Source organism: Magnolia sinica, chromosome 13, assembly GCF_029962835.1.
Source record: "Magnolia sinica isolate HGM2019 chromosome 13, MsV1, whole genome shotgun sequence".
Lineage (NCBI taxonomy): Eukaryota > Viridiplantae > Streptophyta > Magnoliopsida > Magnoliales > Magnoliaceae > Magnolia > Magnolia sinica.
This window is the reverse complement of record NC_080585.1, coordinates 51596161-51613851: the sequence shown is the minus strand read 5'-3', so window position 1 is coordinate 51613851 and position 17691 is coordinate 51596161.

Sequence of the window (17691 nt, the reverse complement as noted above, 5' to 3'; positions counted from 1 at the left end):
TATTACCAAGTTTGTCAGACTTATTTTTGAAAATCCACTTAGTTCCTATAATATGTTTATCTTTAAGTATAGGAACAAGATACCAAACATCATTTCTCACAAATTGGTTAAGCTGTTCTTGCATCGCAACAATCCATTTTTCATCAGTAAGAGCTTCTTTTATGTTTGTCGGTTCAATCTGGGATGTAAAGCATACATAATTACATATGTCTTTAAGTTGTTTATGAGTGCGCACTCCAATGAGAGGGTTTCTAAGAATTTGATTAGTTGGATGATCTTTAACAGTCCTCAATTTAGAATTGTTTTAGCTTGATGAAGTATCTGATTTGTCAATTGAAAGAACTTTATCATTATCTGAACTTAGGGCAGGTGTATTCAAGTGATCATCTATGACTACATTAATAGATTCCTGAATAACACTGGTCCTTTTGTTCAGTACATGATATGCGCGACTGTTTAAAGAATAACTTAAAAAGATCCCTTCATCACTTTTAGTGTCAAACTTTTTCAAATTTTCACGGTCACATAAAATATAGCACTCGCTACCAAAAACTCAAAAGTATTTGACAGTAGGCTTTTTATGGAACCACATTTCATATGCCATTTTATTATTAGATTTACTAGTATAAACCCAGTTGATAGTATAAAATGTAGTATTTACGGCTTCAGCCTAAAGATTTTTAGGGAGCTTCATACTATTCAACATTACATTAGCCATTTCTTGAAGCACTCTATTTTTACTTTCAACAATTCTATTTTATTGTGGAGTTTTAGGTGCAGAGAATTCATGTAATATCCCCTGATCGCTACAGAATTTCTCAAAACTGCTATTCTCGAACTCAGATCCATGATCACTATGGATTTTACTAATTTATGAACATTTTTCAGTTTGGATCTGTTTGATAATCCTTTTTACTTTATCAAGGGTTTCTGATTTATCCCTTAAGAAGGCCACCCAAGTGAATCTGGTAAAATCATCCACGATTACCAATAAGTATTTTTTACCACCTCGACTCTCCGTCCTGGTTAGTCCTACAAGATCCATGTGGAGAAGTTCAAGAGGTTTAGATGTGGAATTAGAGTCCACCTTTTTGTGAGCACTCCTAGTTTGTTTGCCAATCTAGCATTCGCCACATATTTTGTCTAATTTTTACAATTTAGGTAGACCTCTTATTAGTTCTCTTTTGCTCAATTTATAGTGATTGCAGTAGTGTACATGTCCAAGGCATTTATGCCATAACTCAGTCTCATCAGTATGGACCATGTAACACAGTTGATTAGATGAGCTAGAATCACTTACGATGTAGCAGTTTTCCGACGTTCTACGACCAGTTAATAATACTGAACCATTTTTGTTTAAAATTTCACACCCTAGGTTAGAAAATTTAATATTATAATTTTTATCACATATTTGAGAAATGCTTAACAAGTTATGTTTTAACCCTTCAATGTACAAAACATTCTCAAATAAGGAGAGGTTAAAAAGTTGAACCGTACCTTGGCCAATAATCCTGCAGTTGCTGCCATCACCGAATGTGACTGAACCATCAGCCATGTCTTTGAGATTGGTGAATAGACTTTTATCACTAGTCATATGCCTTAAGCATCCATTGTCTAGGTACCACTTTGAATGGCTTAAAGCTTTGAAAGCTATGTGGGCAACTAAGCTAGTAACCTTAGGAACCCATTTCATAACTGTTTTGGGTTTAGGAGTATAGTTGGTCTTCTTGTATTTGTAATTGTTGCAGGAATGACCAACTGAGTTAGATTTTAAGAGCTCCTTAAGCAAATCAACTATTTTTTCAGCCAAAGGGTTTTGATTCTGATTTTTATAGTTAATATAATTACTTTTAGGTTTGAAAGATTGAAAAGTTTTAACATTTTTACAAAACTTTTGATTTGAACTTTTTCCTTTTGAGTTTGAAGATTCTCCTTTCACAAACTTAGGAAAAGTATTCTTCTATTTAGGAGGAACACTTTTATCATAGCCCAAACCGGATCGGTCGCCACATTTTCTTGATCCAGACAAAAGTTTTTCTAACTTTGGATCACCTTAGACATATCTCCATGTATCCTTTAAACTCAAAAGAGAAGAAACTTCAAGTTTAAGTTTTTCATTTTCAGATTTTAGGTTTTCAATCAGAGAAGTTTTGAACTATAAGTCACATTTTCATTTTTCAAAACAATATGAAATGTAGAATTTTTCTAAAACAAGCGATTCAAAATTTTCTTTAAGTTTTAAAAACTTTTCTTTTTGAAGTTTTAGTTTTACGGTAATTTTACAACTTTCCTTGTATAAGGCATTGTAAACATCTTGAAGATCTTCTTCATTTTCATAATCATTGTTTAGATTTTCTTCACTTGTTGAATCATCGTTATCTGAAAAAGTGAATTTGGCTAGAGTCATAAGGGCTTTAACTTCACTGCCCGACTCGGTTTCAGAATCTTCTGATTCAGAAGAGGCTTCAGAATCAGAGGATTCATCCCAAGTAGCCAACATACTCTTCTTTTTGGGTTTGTCCTTTTTAGGACACTTGTTTGCTAAATGCCCATATTCTTGGTAGTTGTAACATTAACTATCTTTTAAAGATTTTCAAGTTTTGGTTTTAAATCTTTTCTTATCATTTGATTTTTGAAAGTCAACCCTCTTTTTACTTTTGAAAATCTTGTAAAACTTTTCTGCTAAAAGAGCCATATCATCTTCAGAATTTTTTAAATCAGAATTTTCTTGAGAAATACATTTAGAAGATTTAAGAGCGATAGATTTGCCTTTAAGAGCTTTAAAGTTTAACTCATAGGTTTGTAAAGAACCAACTAGTTCTTCTACCTTCATATTGTCCGTATCACGAAGTTCCTGGATTGTGGTTACCTTAGAATTGAACCGTTCAGGAAGTGAGCGTAGTATTTTTGCACACACTTTACTTTTTGAGATTTTATTGCCAAGATCCCACATAGAGTTTATAATGTCATTTAATCTTGTATAAAAGTCCATAAACATTTCGTTTTCTTCCATATGAATTTCCTCAAATTTGGTTGTGAGGAGTTGGACTTTAGATTTCTTGACAATTGAAGTACCCTCGTGTGTCATTTCTAAAATATCCCAAGCTTACTTTACAGTATCATAGGATATAATTCTTTTGAATTCATCTGATGATAGTGCGCAAGTGATTGCATTTAGTGCTTTTGCATTGGCACTACTCTCACTTTTCTGAACTGTGGTCCAAGTGAAATATGGTGAAACTTTTATTGATTTTGAACCATCGATACCAGTTACTTCAGTGGTAGGGGGTTCCATTCAGTCACTGTGGCTTGCCACATGCTCTCATCCATGGATTTAAGGAAAATCCTCATCTTGGCTTTCTAATAGGCATAATTAGAGCCATGAAATGGTGGAGGCCTAGTGACTGAAAGGCTATTAAAATTTGACATCTTATAAATAGCTTAGATCAATTAGCTCATGAAATAAATCCAAATATAAAGAATTAGAATGAGCTATTAGGCTTTAATACCACTTGAAAAGGCCTAGCTATATGTCCTAGAGGGAGGGGGGGGGGGGGGGGGAGTGAATAGGACTATGCCAAATTTAAAATAATAACAGCGGAATAAAACAATAAGATAGCCAAGAACAGGAAAGATAATAATTCACAATACAAAATGTAAAGCAATCACAAAATCTAGTTGTTCTAAGGACAACCTTTCACCATAAAAACCAAGGGTTTATGGCAGGACAACCTTACTAGAACAATTAGAGAATTAAAAGCTAAAACTGTAAAGGAACAGAAAAGAAATAGTAAGAATTGAAATCTAAACTATTACAACATTCCCCAAGTGCTTGAAATGTAAATATTACAACATTCACATCCACACATACATCCCACAATTTTGAATGATAAATGATATAGAAATTAAGCAAACATTTAAACCACAATACACAAAAAATTATAGTGGTTCGCCTGTGTGTTCAACAACTGTTAAACAACAACCACATAGATTGCTACTCCACTATCTTCACACAGGGGATATTAGCGTTCACTATGAAAATAGGTTTCACAGGTTCACCTAAAACCTTTACAATTGTGTCTTTCAATGGGCTTACACAATTCAAAACCCCACTTCTGAGTTTTCCTGGCTCTCCTTAGATAACCAATAGATTGAGATTTTTTTGGCTTAGTCTCAAACAAAAACCAAAATGAAGGAAATTTACAATACAGTAAAATACCTGGATTTCTCCTTTTGTAACGGCCCGAAAGAACCAATCGGAGTAGAAGTTCGAATGTGGAGTTTAATGTCCAATACTCACTTTGAAATGGTTCTAAGTTCTAATTGATTTTAAATTAAATCCAATTAGGGCTAGCTCTATTTGATTATGATTCCAAGAAGTGCAATATCTCAATTCCTCTTTCAAATTAGATTAGAATGCAGAAATAAAATCAAATAAGAAAAAGCTAACAAAAGAGAATATTAAATATGCATAATTAGCTTAAGAATGAATACAGACTTATCTCAGAGTGATGCCTTGATTTTACTTGAATTGCTTATAAAACTCTGAAATTCGTCGTCTATTTATAGTTGCAAAAATCGCATCTACGATTGGTCCTGAGGACACTACGACTGGTGGTAGACCGAACAGATTTTTGAAATTTTAAGCGCGATCGGATAAAATCGTTTCACGACTGGTCGTAGGGTGTTCACGACTGGTCGTGAGCCCTCCACGACTGGTCGTGAGCATCCCACGACTGGTCCTTAGGTACCTGATTTGATGTGCACGATTAGTCCTAGAATGAGTCGACACTATTCCTACGACTGGTCGAGAAGTCTTCAGGACTGGTCGTAGCTCAACCAAAAAATTCTAAAAAATTGCAACAACGTACGACTAGTCTAGGAATTTCTTGGACTGGTCGAGCCAGAGCTAGGACTAGTCGAATAGAGTTCAAGACTAGTCTTAGAACAGACTAAACATCTATAAAATGATTCAATTTGAATTATGTATACAAAATGACCTATCCTAAGGTTAATCATACCTTGAAAGTGAGGTATGAACATTGAGACTTCATTTCTTCAGATGATAGTTGACCTTTGAAGCTTAAGATCTCTCTACTTAATGTAACATTGAGCTTGTGATCTTCTAGAGCTTGAATTATACTTCATCTTGCGTTGTACACTAACTTGAGTCTTTGAACAAGATCACTTCTTTTGTTGTATCTTGTACTTGCATTTCTTGAAATGGTTTGAAGTAGTTGTTCGTTCTTGACTTGAAGCAAAGTATTTAGAGAGGTGATGTAGTGTCTTTATCATATATACCAATGAGCTACATAAGACATAGATTGATGCTTTGGCACCACAAAATTTGACAACCATAGGAGCATAAAACCATAGCACTTACAGTTTATCATTTACACGACCCTTGTAACGATCCGAGTCTTCTCTTCTCCTTGTTTCTTGTCTGTTGTGAAAGGTGTCTCTTTTCTTTTTCCAATCAATAATATTTACCATTGATTTATTTGATCCTCTTCTTTCTATTTTGTTTTGAAATGCTGACATTTTTCTAGCCATCAACTCCAATGCATGTGCTTTTGTAGTGAGATCTAGGAAGGTCTTTATGTTAACGCTTATGAGTCCGAACGCGATTCCTGTTTCTATAGAGTTTAGGCACATCTTCACCTGTTTCTTTTCTTTGGATAACTATTTGCATGAAGCTCCCAAAGTTTTTCATCTATCAATGAATTTCTCTATGCGTTATGACTCTAGTAGTGGCTCAAGACTTTTCACTTCCAATCAATACGGGTTGATTCTTATGACTTAGAGATTGGTTACCGGCATATTCTACCAAAAATCTAGTTGGTGTAAAGTAAAAGATCGTCTTTCTTGTAACAGTTGCCATTGGTTGCAGCTTGAATGTATGTAATATATCATCATTCTTTTGATCGTTGCTTAACTTTACTCTTCGATCTTTGCTTAGTTTTTGCATTAGGGCTTTGCATTGATGCTTTGTGGGTGGAGCATGGAGCTTTATAATAGAGCTTTATTGCTGATTTTATCCCTTTTGATTGGGTGAGATCTTCTCTAAGAATCTTCACAATCAAAACTATTTCACCTTTTGGCTATAACAATAATTCGATCGCCATAATACTCCTAGGCTTGAGCATTATCATATAATAGTTCAGCCGTAGTAATGATATTGGCTCCAATGTTGACCTACAAAATTGATACTGACAATTATTATTTTAGAAAATTAACAATTACCTTTTTCGAGATATCGCATGGCTGTTCGGAAGGATATGTTTAAAAAGAATATTTAGAAATCGTGTTTTTCTCTGATTTCTCTATTCATTGAACATTCTTCATTCTTGCTTCAACAAAGAATGAAGGTTCATGAAGACATATGGCCGAAATAATGCTCATCCTATGTTATGTTGTTTGCATTCTCGAAAAATCATCAATACTCTGGACTCGCTGTTCTCCCCTTTTTTTTTATCATGCTCTCTTTCATATGTCATCGTAATCGCACATTTCTATCTTCTTAATCACTGTTTCTTTCATCATCGTGAACATAACTTGACCCGATCCAATTCTCATAGAAGATATCAATATGATGCCTCCAAGTCTTTCCATCGACTAATGATTTCATCATCTTATTCGTCTTTCTTATTGGTGAGTAAAAACCAATTCAGTCAAACTGAATTCTCTGGTCTCGTCTATCTTTAATCGTAACTGCTTCAACTTTCTCTAGTATTTTATGTAGTGGTGATTGTGTATTGTCGATGTAATTTTGCGCGAATCCGTTGAATATGAAGTAAACATTCACATTAGTTGGAGAAAAGCTATTGCGGTTGTGTGAGGATGGAATACCTATTGTTCAAAACAGAGTATCAGTTATTTTAATTAAATAAAATTGTTCTCAGTTTGAAATGAAGGGGAGGATGTTCTCGTTGAGAGTTGCCATTTTGGCATCAATATGATGTCAACTAGTGATAAAAGTTCTCTAAATATTTTCTAAGTTTATCATTGAATAATAACAGTCCCTAGCAAAGTCGCCATTTTGTTTCAACAAGAAACGAATGTATTTTGATAAGGGAATTATCATTCAATAATTAACAAAGAAAATAGAAGAACATTCATCATCATAAATATCATTAATTATAAGTTTCAATTACATCCTTGTGTTTTCCTTGATTCTGAAACAAAGTACAATGAATATGTGCATTTAAAGAAATGATAATCAATTCAATAGCAATTTTGATAGCATTTCTGCGTATTTGGTGTCCGTTAAAGTGATAAAGGAGTTGTGCAGGTACAAAATTCTTTACTTCAAGTTGACATTTGAGAGGTGTATGCATAAAAAATCGAACTGCGAAGGGAGCCCTCAAAATTGTAAAGCACAGGACTGTGGAGGCCTTTTATTGCACGACCGCGCAACAGACCCATCAAATCCGCGCAACACTATTCACCACGCAACACTATTCAACGCGCAACACTATTTACTCGCATTACTATTCACTGTGCAACACTATTCATGTGGTTCCTTCTCTCTCTGGAATTTCTGATGATGTAAATGAGAGGGGGAGGGAGTATTTATTGGCTTTCACATGTGCGAGGCTTCAATTTTTATGCCATGGGCCCTATTCTGCGCAACACTATTCACCCATGCAACTATTCATCCATGCAACACTATTCACCTGAGCAACTATTCATCCACGCAACACTATTCACCCCGCCTAACATTATTCATCCCGCGCAACTATTCATCGTAGCACTATTCATCTGGGCAACTATTCATCACAACACTATTCATCCGTGCAACTATTCATCTCACGCAACTATTAATCATGACACTATTCATTGCGGCACTATTTATCGCGGTAGATTTTCTAAAGAGGGATGATAGAGAGAGGGCCACGTAATTGGTAGGGCTGCCTATCTTGGATCCTTGATGGGCAACAAACCAAACTCTTATCGACTTGTGTATTTTTTGTGCCCCAACAATAGATTTTTTTTGGAAAGGTACTTGCATGGGTATTAGTTGTTGGAAAATGGAAATATTTTATTCAAGATGCCCAATTTACTAATACATCCATTCAAAAAATTAGAAATTAAGAAGCTTGTTATTTCCACATGCATGTGGGAGCTGAACACTATTTGCATGCAGATGCATTTGTCACAATGTGAGATGTGTGTGAGATCTGAACTTTCCATCTATTGAGTTACACTTTCTAGGTAGAAGATCTAAGCATTATTTTCAACATGATGGAAAGATCATATTAAGGCGATCATTCATTTGTCTTGTTTGTTTGTGGGAACTAAAAACATACATGTAAAAATCTACACTATTTTGTTTGACTTACTTCTTGACAAGTTTGTTCTCTTAAACTTACAGACAAAGACTTCAGCAGTGACCATTGTACATGGGTACCAACATTTCTTAGTTGAAATGACGTGTGGATAAAAAGGCTGGAGATAGCTATATTGGCCAAGTTAGGAGTGGAGAATGTATTTAGACAATTTTCAACTTATTGTTGTAAATATTATGTATCCTTAATAAAGTAGTACAATATTTATTTAATATTCATTTTTAATTGTATTGAAACATTCTTTCAGTTTCAAATATTTTAAAAAATATAGGTTCCAATCGAATTTTTTTTACTAGCTTTTGCCAGTAATTGCACGGCTTTTATCGACCCTTCCTAAATAAGGGTTCAAAACCGTTTATAAATAAGTAAAAATATTGTTCCAAAAGTTAAAAAGGGTTTAGAACCGTTATGAAATTCAACATTTGCGACAATTTTCAACCGCCCTTAAATTGGAAATTTAAGACGGTTTTCAACCGTTCCTAAATTGAAAATTTGCGATGGTTTTCAACCGTTCCTAATTTTTTGTGATGCCCTATTTAAGAACGGATGAAAACTATTCCTAAATGGTTTAGAAACTGTTTTTAACCATTCCTAAATAGGGATTTTGGTGTAGTGCGAGGTCACGTGCATTTTCGTTTGGTTCACACATGGGAACTCGTGATCGGGGTCTTTGTACTCGGGTGCCGATTTTTGGGGCGTTACAATTCTTTACTAAGAACACAAAGATTACCATGGCCGATCTAGCATGGTTCTTACAGTTGTTTGGGGAATCATGTGAGTATTATAATACACGGTTCAAGCAGGCGAAGAGTCGTTGTAAAGTTGTCATGATCGAGGCTGAGTTTGTGCAACTGACACAAGATGGGCTCGAATATAAGTTTGTTGTTTTGTACGACTTGACTAAAAACATTTCTCATTATAAAGAATGTTAGTGCATTTATTTTTGCACCCTTGTTTGTCAATTACATGAGCTATTGTGTCTGAGTCAATTGAGCCTTTGGAAAGTGAAGACCAAAGACACAAGTGGAGTAGAAGCATCAACTAGCATATATAGGTAAAAGATATGCCTTGGTTACCCTAACCCTTGACCAAAACAACCCCATGGCCTCTAGATGATCTTGCATAAATTAGAAATATTAATTTGATCATCCCTTAGCCTTAGGAGAACAAGAAAAACATGATAAGGAAGTCTAGAAGAGGTGTAAATCTGTTGTGTAGAAGATAAACCAAACCAACAGATTCCAAGCTATGTTCGTTGGCATCGAGCTATCATCGAAGGATGACATCGATTGAGAGTTAGGGAAGTCTAGCAACCAAACTGGAAATTTTGTTGGAATTCTCGATGACATCGAGGTCCCTTCGATGGCATCAAAATTTAAGTTTCGATAGGATCAAAATCCCCTCAATGGCATTGGTTTGAGATCCAAATTTATCCAACAAGGTTTTTTAAAATTTCCCTTGATTTTCTTGATGGAATCGAAGCCACTTCGATGTCATCGAAGTACAATTTTTGATGCAATCGAAGATCATATCGATGCAATCGAAATGGGTCTAAAATTGTCCAACAAGCAAACATGATTTTTAGCTGAAAATCTCGATGGCATCGGGGAGCCATTCGATGACATCAAAGGAATCCTCAATGGGTTTTGGAGCTTAAACTGTTTATAAAGGGCATTCGGTTCTTGGGCTTCATGATGGGTTTTTGGAGAAACTAGAGGTAAGGTGTTCTCATAGGCAAATCCCTCACCCTAAGCCTCTATTCTTATGAGTTTCAAGCAATCTCCCTTAAGATTTCAACTCTAATGAGGATTCCAACCTCACTATTGGAGATGTGCTTGAACTCCTCCATTTCATAAAGTTTGTACTTAAGCATCTTAGTAAATCATTGTCCAAATCTTCTAGGAGACTCATCTGGTTGAATCCCCTCGGAAACCAACTACCTATTAGATATAGGAGATTCAACCCACTCCTATCACATTGGGCATCTCATTGGAGCATCTACAATAAGGTCATTGATCCTAAAGCTGAAGATGTGACAAAGCAGCAGAAACGTGATTGGGGGAGCATCTCATTGAAGCATCTACAACAAGGTGATTGATCAACAAGCTAATGCTTCTACAACATGCACCTATTAAATAAGGAAGTTCTCTCTATGCTACTACTTCCCTTCAACATCAATAGATGCACCTTTAATGGTGAAAGGTACGCTCAATAACTCTTTACGCTAAATCGTTTCTACAAAGACTCAGATTCCTAAATTTGGCATCGGAGGGTCCCTTGCATTAGCTACGGTCTTCCTTATTTCGTTCTTTGTACAGGTATTTGAGGGTCCAAGAAGGGTTAACCAGAAAACAACATCAACATTTGGTGCCATTTGTGGGAACGACAACGAAAGTCATCTTCATTGCTTCATAAATTTAACAATGGCAAAAGGGAAAAAGAAGGCTCAAGCCTCCTCCATTACGGTCGACCATTCACTAACAGAGCAGCCTGGTAGCCATCGAGACTCTACCTCCCAACTACAAGCTGACTCTATACCCATGAGACAGGTACAACGGTCCTGTAATAGGGGAGGACGGCTAAAGTCCCTTAAATAACAGGTTGAAGTATTAAACAATAACATGAACTCTATGAGATAATAACTGGAGCAACTGTAGCCTCGATGTGCACTGGGGATCGAGCAAGAAGCTGAGCAACCGGTCCAGAATCCCCCTTAGCTTTCTAGCACGCCTGCTACCTCCCACAAGAGCTAGCAACTTGGGTCGGCAAAGCCAACACCCTCTCATGTCTCCGGTACTGCAGCTCTGCCTGCTTCAGACCTTCATCATGAACTGGACAGGAAGAAGCACAGCAAAGCTCCCAAGGTATCTATTGAAGTTATGGTTGAAAGCGGCGAGCCATGGGAGGCCGAGTTGAAAGATTTATGTGGAAAAAATGGTGACATATACAAGCCTACTGAGGATATGCTCCGACTTCAGTTGAATAAATAATGGAGGAAATCGAGCCTCCATTTACCGCCGACATTATGCAAGCACAACTGCCGAACAGGTTCCGTATGCCACAAATTGTTCATTTTTTCAGAACCACTGACCCAACCGAGCATTTGGAGTCATTCAGGGTCTAGATGGAGCTCCACAATGCATCTACTATGATCATGTGCCGTGCATTTTCATTAACTCTAACAGGAGCAGCTTGGAAGTGGTTCAGGCAATTAAAACCATAATCGATTAGTTCCTTCTCCCAGCTCAGCAAAGTTTTTATCTTGAAGCAATGCAAGTGTGGGCGCACTCTGAAGAGATCACTCTGACAACAATAATGGGGTCTTAAGAGACCCCAACTTCCACTTCTCGCTTAACAATAATCCTCCGACGACAATGGTTGACCTTCTGAACAAGTCGCGGAAATATTCCAATGCCTAGGAAGCTTCTACCCTATGAAAGGACGCGAGAATAAGAGTGGCAACCAAAGGAAGACATCGACTCAGCCAACGAAAGTAAGAAAAGGAAGGACGACCATGAAATTGTGGTTTAGATCACTGATACTGAAGAATGAGTATAAGATAATGTCCTAGAGGGGGTGAATAGGACTTTTTAAATATTTTGCCTATTTAAAAACTCCTAATTACCTACTTAAACAATCATTTAGTTTAAATCAAGTATGACAATATAAATCTAAAGGCTTCCAAACCAATAGAGGATCTAATTACAAAGGCGACTCAAGATATACAAATAGATCAACTAGCCTATAGTAATGTGAGCTTGTGTGTGGAATGTGCTACTATCAATCTTAAGCATTCATTTAATCATGCATAAACAATCAAGCATTCAAACTTAAATAATCATGATTAAATAGATGCGCAAATGATAATTCTAAACACAAGCATGTATAGTGGTTCGATTACTTGCCTACTCCACTCCCAATAGCCGCACTCTCTCCTAGAGTGTGTCAGATTTTACTATGAATAGTTTTAAATCTGGTTCACCATTAACCTTTATAGCCCTACACAAAGGACTCAACAATTTATGCTCTCCACACGAGCAAAGATCCTACACTAAGAACCTATGTTTAGGCCCACAGGCCAAGGTCCCACTCTAGGCACCTCTGTTTAGGCCCACCGGCCAAGGTCTCACATAAGACACCCACGTTTAGGCCCACCGACCAAGGTCACACATAAGGCACCCACGTTTAGGCCCACTATCCAAGGTCCCACACAAGGCACCTACGTTTAGGCCCACCGGCTAAGGTCCCACACAATACACCTACACGAGTTTGTTGATATCAAACTCTTAGCCTCAATCCTACACGAGGATAGAGACTAAACTTTGGATTCTTAGTAATGACACTTACTTGTCGAAATGAGTCCTCTCATGTAGCTTGTCTTGGGTTGCTTGATCTTCGCTCTTACGTGCTTAAATCAGCTCCTTGATGCTCCCTCGATCGTTATGCTGTAGTTTACCTATTGCTTTAGATTCACAATCAAGAACCTTGCAAATGGTGTTCCTATTAAGGTAACCAAGGTAATAGGAGTTGGTTGAATCTCTAACGAAGGTTATGAATGGATTTTGTAAGAGATTCAACTGTTGGATGCACTAGAGTATGGTTGAGACTAAGGATATAACTATAGGTTTGGTCTCAATACTCTAGTAAAGGCTTGAGATCATGTTCTTTAATAAAGAGAGCTTTGAATGCTCATTGAGATGATGAATCATAATGAAAAGAACATGAATCTCATGTGTGTTGGAGCATAAAAAATTGATTAAGAAACAAACGAAGTGAAGAGAGAAAGAAACTACAGTAAAAAGTCACAAAAGACTTGAATTGCGCGGACTTAGCTAGTTGTACGGAGCATGAGTTGCGCAGAAGATTAGAAGAAAGAAGATTAAAGAAAAAGATTGAAAAGTTGAGTTACGTAGGGCAGCAAGTTGTGCGAGGGATTAAGTTGCGTGGACTTAAGCAACTCACCACGGTTGGGCGGACCTACGCAACTCATCAGTGTGATTCGTGCAAATTGTGTTGAATAAATGCGAAGTGGGGTCCACAACATGAAATTCGAGGGCCCACTGGTGTAGAAGCCTATAAATACCCCCTTCCCCCTTCATTTGGGGGATTTAAATTTCTTCAGAAGATTGGTACCTCTGACAGGTATCACAGAGAGGAGAGGGGGATAGCCAAAGGCCAGACCACGCAACTTTCTGAGTTGCGTGGGCTTGCGCAACTTCTCGAGCGCAACTCGGTGCTGAGTTGCGCGGATGACTGATAAAGGGCTTATTTTCTGACATTTTTGAAGAAGTCTTCTTCAGGATGTTTCAGTATCTTGTCAAATTATTCATAAAGACGTATATGTGGAGGAAGATTCACACAACTCATCTCTTATGGAGACTTGAATGATATGAGCCAAAATGCTGTCGAAATTTACATTTGAATTCATTTAACATTTGCATTTTCTTTATCTTAGAAACAAAGGATAGAAAGGATGTAAACGAAGTCAGAACATAAAGAAGATATGATGATTATTCTCTTCACTGTATTCCTTTGTCAATATTAAGTGAGATAATTCCCCAAATCAAACACTTTTCGTTTCTGGTCGAAACAAAATGGTGACTCCACTAGGGAATTATTTTATTATCTTACTTAATATCGACTTTGGGAACTATTTAGAGAATTTCATCTTAGTTTCACGTTATATAGACGCCAAAATGGCGACTCTCAATGGGAATATCCTTCCTTTCTACTCTAAGATAAAGCGTATTTGTAAATAAATACTAATTAATGTTATTTTGTCCTCTGACAGAACTACTCTGCAGTAGACATGTTCAAATTTCAACCAATGGCAATCGCTTCTAGCAAAACAACTTTTTACTTCATTCCCACTGGATTCGTAGTGGAATACGCTCACAATCATTCTCCGAGTTCGAAGGATCAACTGATCCCAAGTACGTCAACACTGACTGAATGTAATACTTTGCAAGTTGTCGCCATAGTTATATCTGTATCACCTCTCTTGCAAGATGAAGGTGACGAATGGATTGTTGTTTCCAGTTGGAGGTTGAAGGCCCGAAATCGTGCAGCTGCTAAGTCAATTCTCCCACAGATGTCCAGAGGCCCAATGACAAGAAATGCGGTGAGAAAGAATCCTGCGCTTTCTCCTTTGACACTTTATCTAGGGAGATCCCCTTATTCCCTAACATTACAAGACTTTCCAACCTTGCCCGTTGCGAATGCCAGATGGACAAGAAGAGCGAAGGGTAAATCACCTATAGAAGATTCACCATCCTTTACATCTCCACAAGCAATGCCTCTGGTAGTCATGTTACAATTAGTCGAATCTTGTGAAAATACAAGGGAATTTAGTGAGACTTCCCTCTTATCGAGCTCTATCACTCCAATGCACTCGTATTCTGCTTCGACAACAGTTTCGCTAAAGAGCGAAAAAGCTACCATATATATGACAGGGATGAATCAGGATCCATTATCGAATGTCAATGAGTGTATGACTGAGATGGCGCAAACTCAGAGGATTCTAATGGAAGAATGTTGGAATCTTTGAGAAGCCTTAGCGACTCTCGCCCACAATGTGGCTCAAGTTGTGGCTCCACCAATAATGGCCATAGTAAATGGAAACGAGCAACGGCCTAAAGGGTCGCAACCTCCGAAGATAGGATCACATGACTCTACACCTGCCATGAGTGCAGTAACCCAAGAAAAAATGTGGCAAGTGGTTAAAGAAATAGTCAGGGAATGCAAGCATACTGGAAGATTCTGCTATAGAACACTGTATTCGAGAGAGGTTGAGGACATACCATTTCTGGCTAATTTCAAGCATCTAGACTTTCAAAAATTCAATGAAGATGGGTCTTCGGAAGAACACTTAATGTACTTCATCACCACGATGGGTAATTTTTCCACAATTTTACAATACTGCTTGTGACTATTTGGTTCCTCGTTAACAGGAACAGTATTTCGATGGTATTCCAACTTGGCACCGAAGTTAATACGGACTTGGGAACAAATGCAGGAGGCTTTCATGTCGAATTTCTTCTCATCAGATTGCGATGTTAGTATTACAGAATTAGCAGCTGTGCGGCAAAGAGGGAACGAACCTATGGAGAAATTCATTAATAGATGGAAAACTTTAGGAGCATCATAGTTGCCTGAAGAGAAAGAACAGGTGAAGATGTACTTAAATTCTATGGAAACAAGAATCGCGTTCGGACTCACAAGCGCTAACCCAAGAACCTTTCGTGACTTGGCTACAAAAGTGCTTGCGTTAGAGTTAATGGCCAGGAAAATGCCAATCTTTCAAAACAAAGTAGAAAGAAGGGTATCAAATAGATCAATGGTGAATGTCATTGATCGTGAAAAGAAAAGTGATGGATTCTAAAATAGATAAGTGAAATTACAGTAATGACCGCTCTAGTAGAAGTAGGAATAGGTCAAAGTGCCCTAGAGGCGGGTGAATAGGACTTTATAAAATTTTATGACAATTTAAAATCCCATTAACCTAATCTTGATCTAATATGGAACTATCAAGATAACTAAAATTTAACTTTAAAGGCTTCTAAGCCAAATAAAAGGATCTAATCACAAGACTATTCAATATTTAACCAATATATAAACTTAGTCTATGATGGATGAACTATGTGACTGTGTGTGTGGGATGTGATTCTTATCAGTTCTAAATAATCATATTAACATGCTTCATGAGAATATTCAAAGTAAACACAATAAAGTAATATGCAAATAACAATCCCAAACACGGTTATTTATAGTGGTTTAGCTACGTGCCTACTCCACTCCCGGCGGACGCACTCAACCCTTGAGTGTAATGGATTTCAACAACAGAGGTTTTAAATCAGCTCACCTCTAATCTTTACAACCTACACAAGGTTGACTTTAGGACCTACACAAGATACCTAAGACATGCCTACACAAGACACAAGTTTATGCCCTACAAAGAGCAAAGGTCAACACGAATCACCTAAGTTTTATGCCCTAAACAAGAGTAAAGGATCCACACAAGGAACCTCCGTTTTAGGCCACACAGGCCAAGGATCCACACAAGGAACCTAGGGTTTTAGGCCACACAGGCCAAGGATCCACACAGGGAACCTAAGGTTTTAGGCCACTCAGGCCAAGGATCCACATAAGGAACCTATATTTATGCCCTACACAAGAGCGGTCAACACACAACACCCATACGTACTCTCCCGTCGGAGGCCTCCTATGAGGACTTGAAAGGGGTGAGATGTACCTGTGACTCAATCCTACACAAGGAATGATCAACAGGGTCTCTGGACTCTAATGACTTACATATAAGTAGATGAGCCCCATTAAGCACGTTGATGAAGATCTCCTCCTTGATTATGAAGATTCTTCAGCTCCCTTGATCCCCAACACTTGATGATGTTTTAATAAAGGCGACGGTTTGGGTCAAGGTTATGTTGGAATCCCACTTTAATAAATGTTTTCCTATTTTAGAGGAGTGATTCCAAGCATTCAAGCTATCCCAACTCAATAATTTGCCATTAAGATAGCAGTTGGATGATCCTTGAATGGGAAAGTTCATTCCTCAATCCACTCTATTGAATATCAATGATGAGGGTGGATTGAAGTATGAACTTCCATGAGAAAATGAGCTTAGGGTAGGTAATATGCAAAAATCTCTCAAAGATCTCTCTATTTTTCTCTATCTAGCAACCAAGGGCAAGCTCCCCTTACATAGGCAAAAATATCCAACGATAATAAAGATGTCAGTTTCTGACTGAGTTCGATATCATCGGACCTACTTCGATGTCATCGAACGTATACTTTCGATTCTATTGAATCAAAGTTCGATGATACGAACTCAACTGAAGTATATACCTGGACCTTTTTGACTGAAGATCTATGTCATCGAACATTCGTCGATGTTATCAAATTTTGAATTTTAGTATCATCAACAGTGGTTTTGATACATCAATATTTTCAATGAATATTTTAAGAGAGCTTGCTGGACATGAACAGGCTGACTTCGATGTCCTTGAGCCTACTTCGATATTATTGGATTTTAAATGTCGATGATATTGAACCCTAGTTCAATACATCGATCTTTTCAGAAGATTTTCCTTGAGAGATTGCTAGACATTCCTTTGTCTGAATTGATGTCATCGACCTAGTTTCGATATGATCGAGATTTGAATTTCGATGTTGTCGAGGGTAGCTCGATTCTTTGATCATATCCAGATGATTTTCCTATCAAACTTGCTGGTTATGACTTGTCCGAATTTGATGACATCGAATCTCCCTCGATGTCATCGAGATTTGAATTCCAATGTCATAAAGGCTAGTTTCGAGTTATCGACAA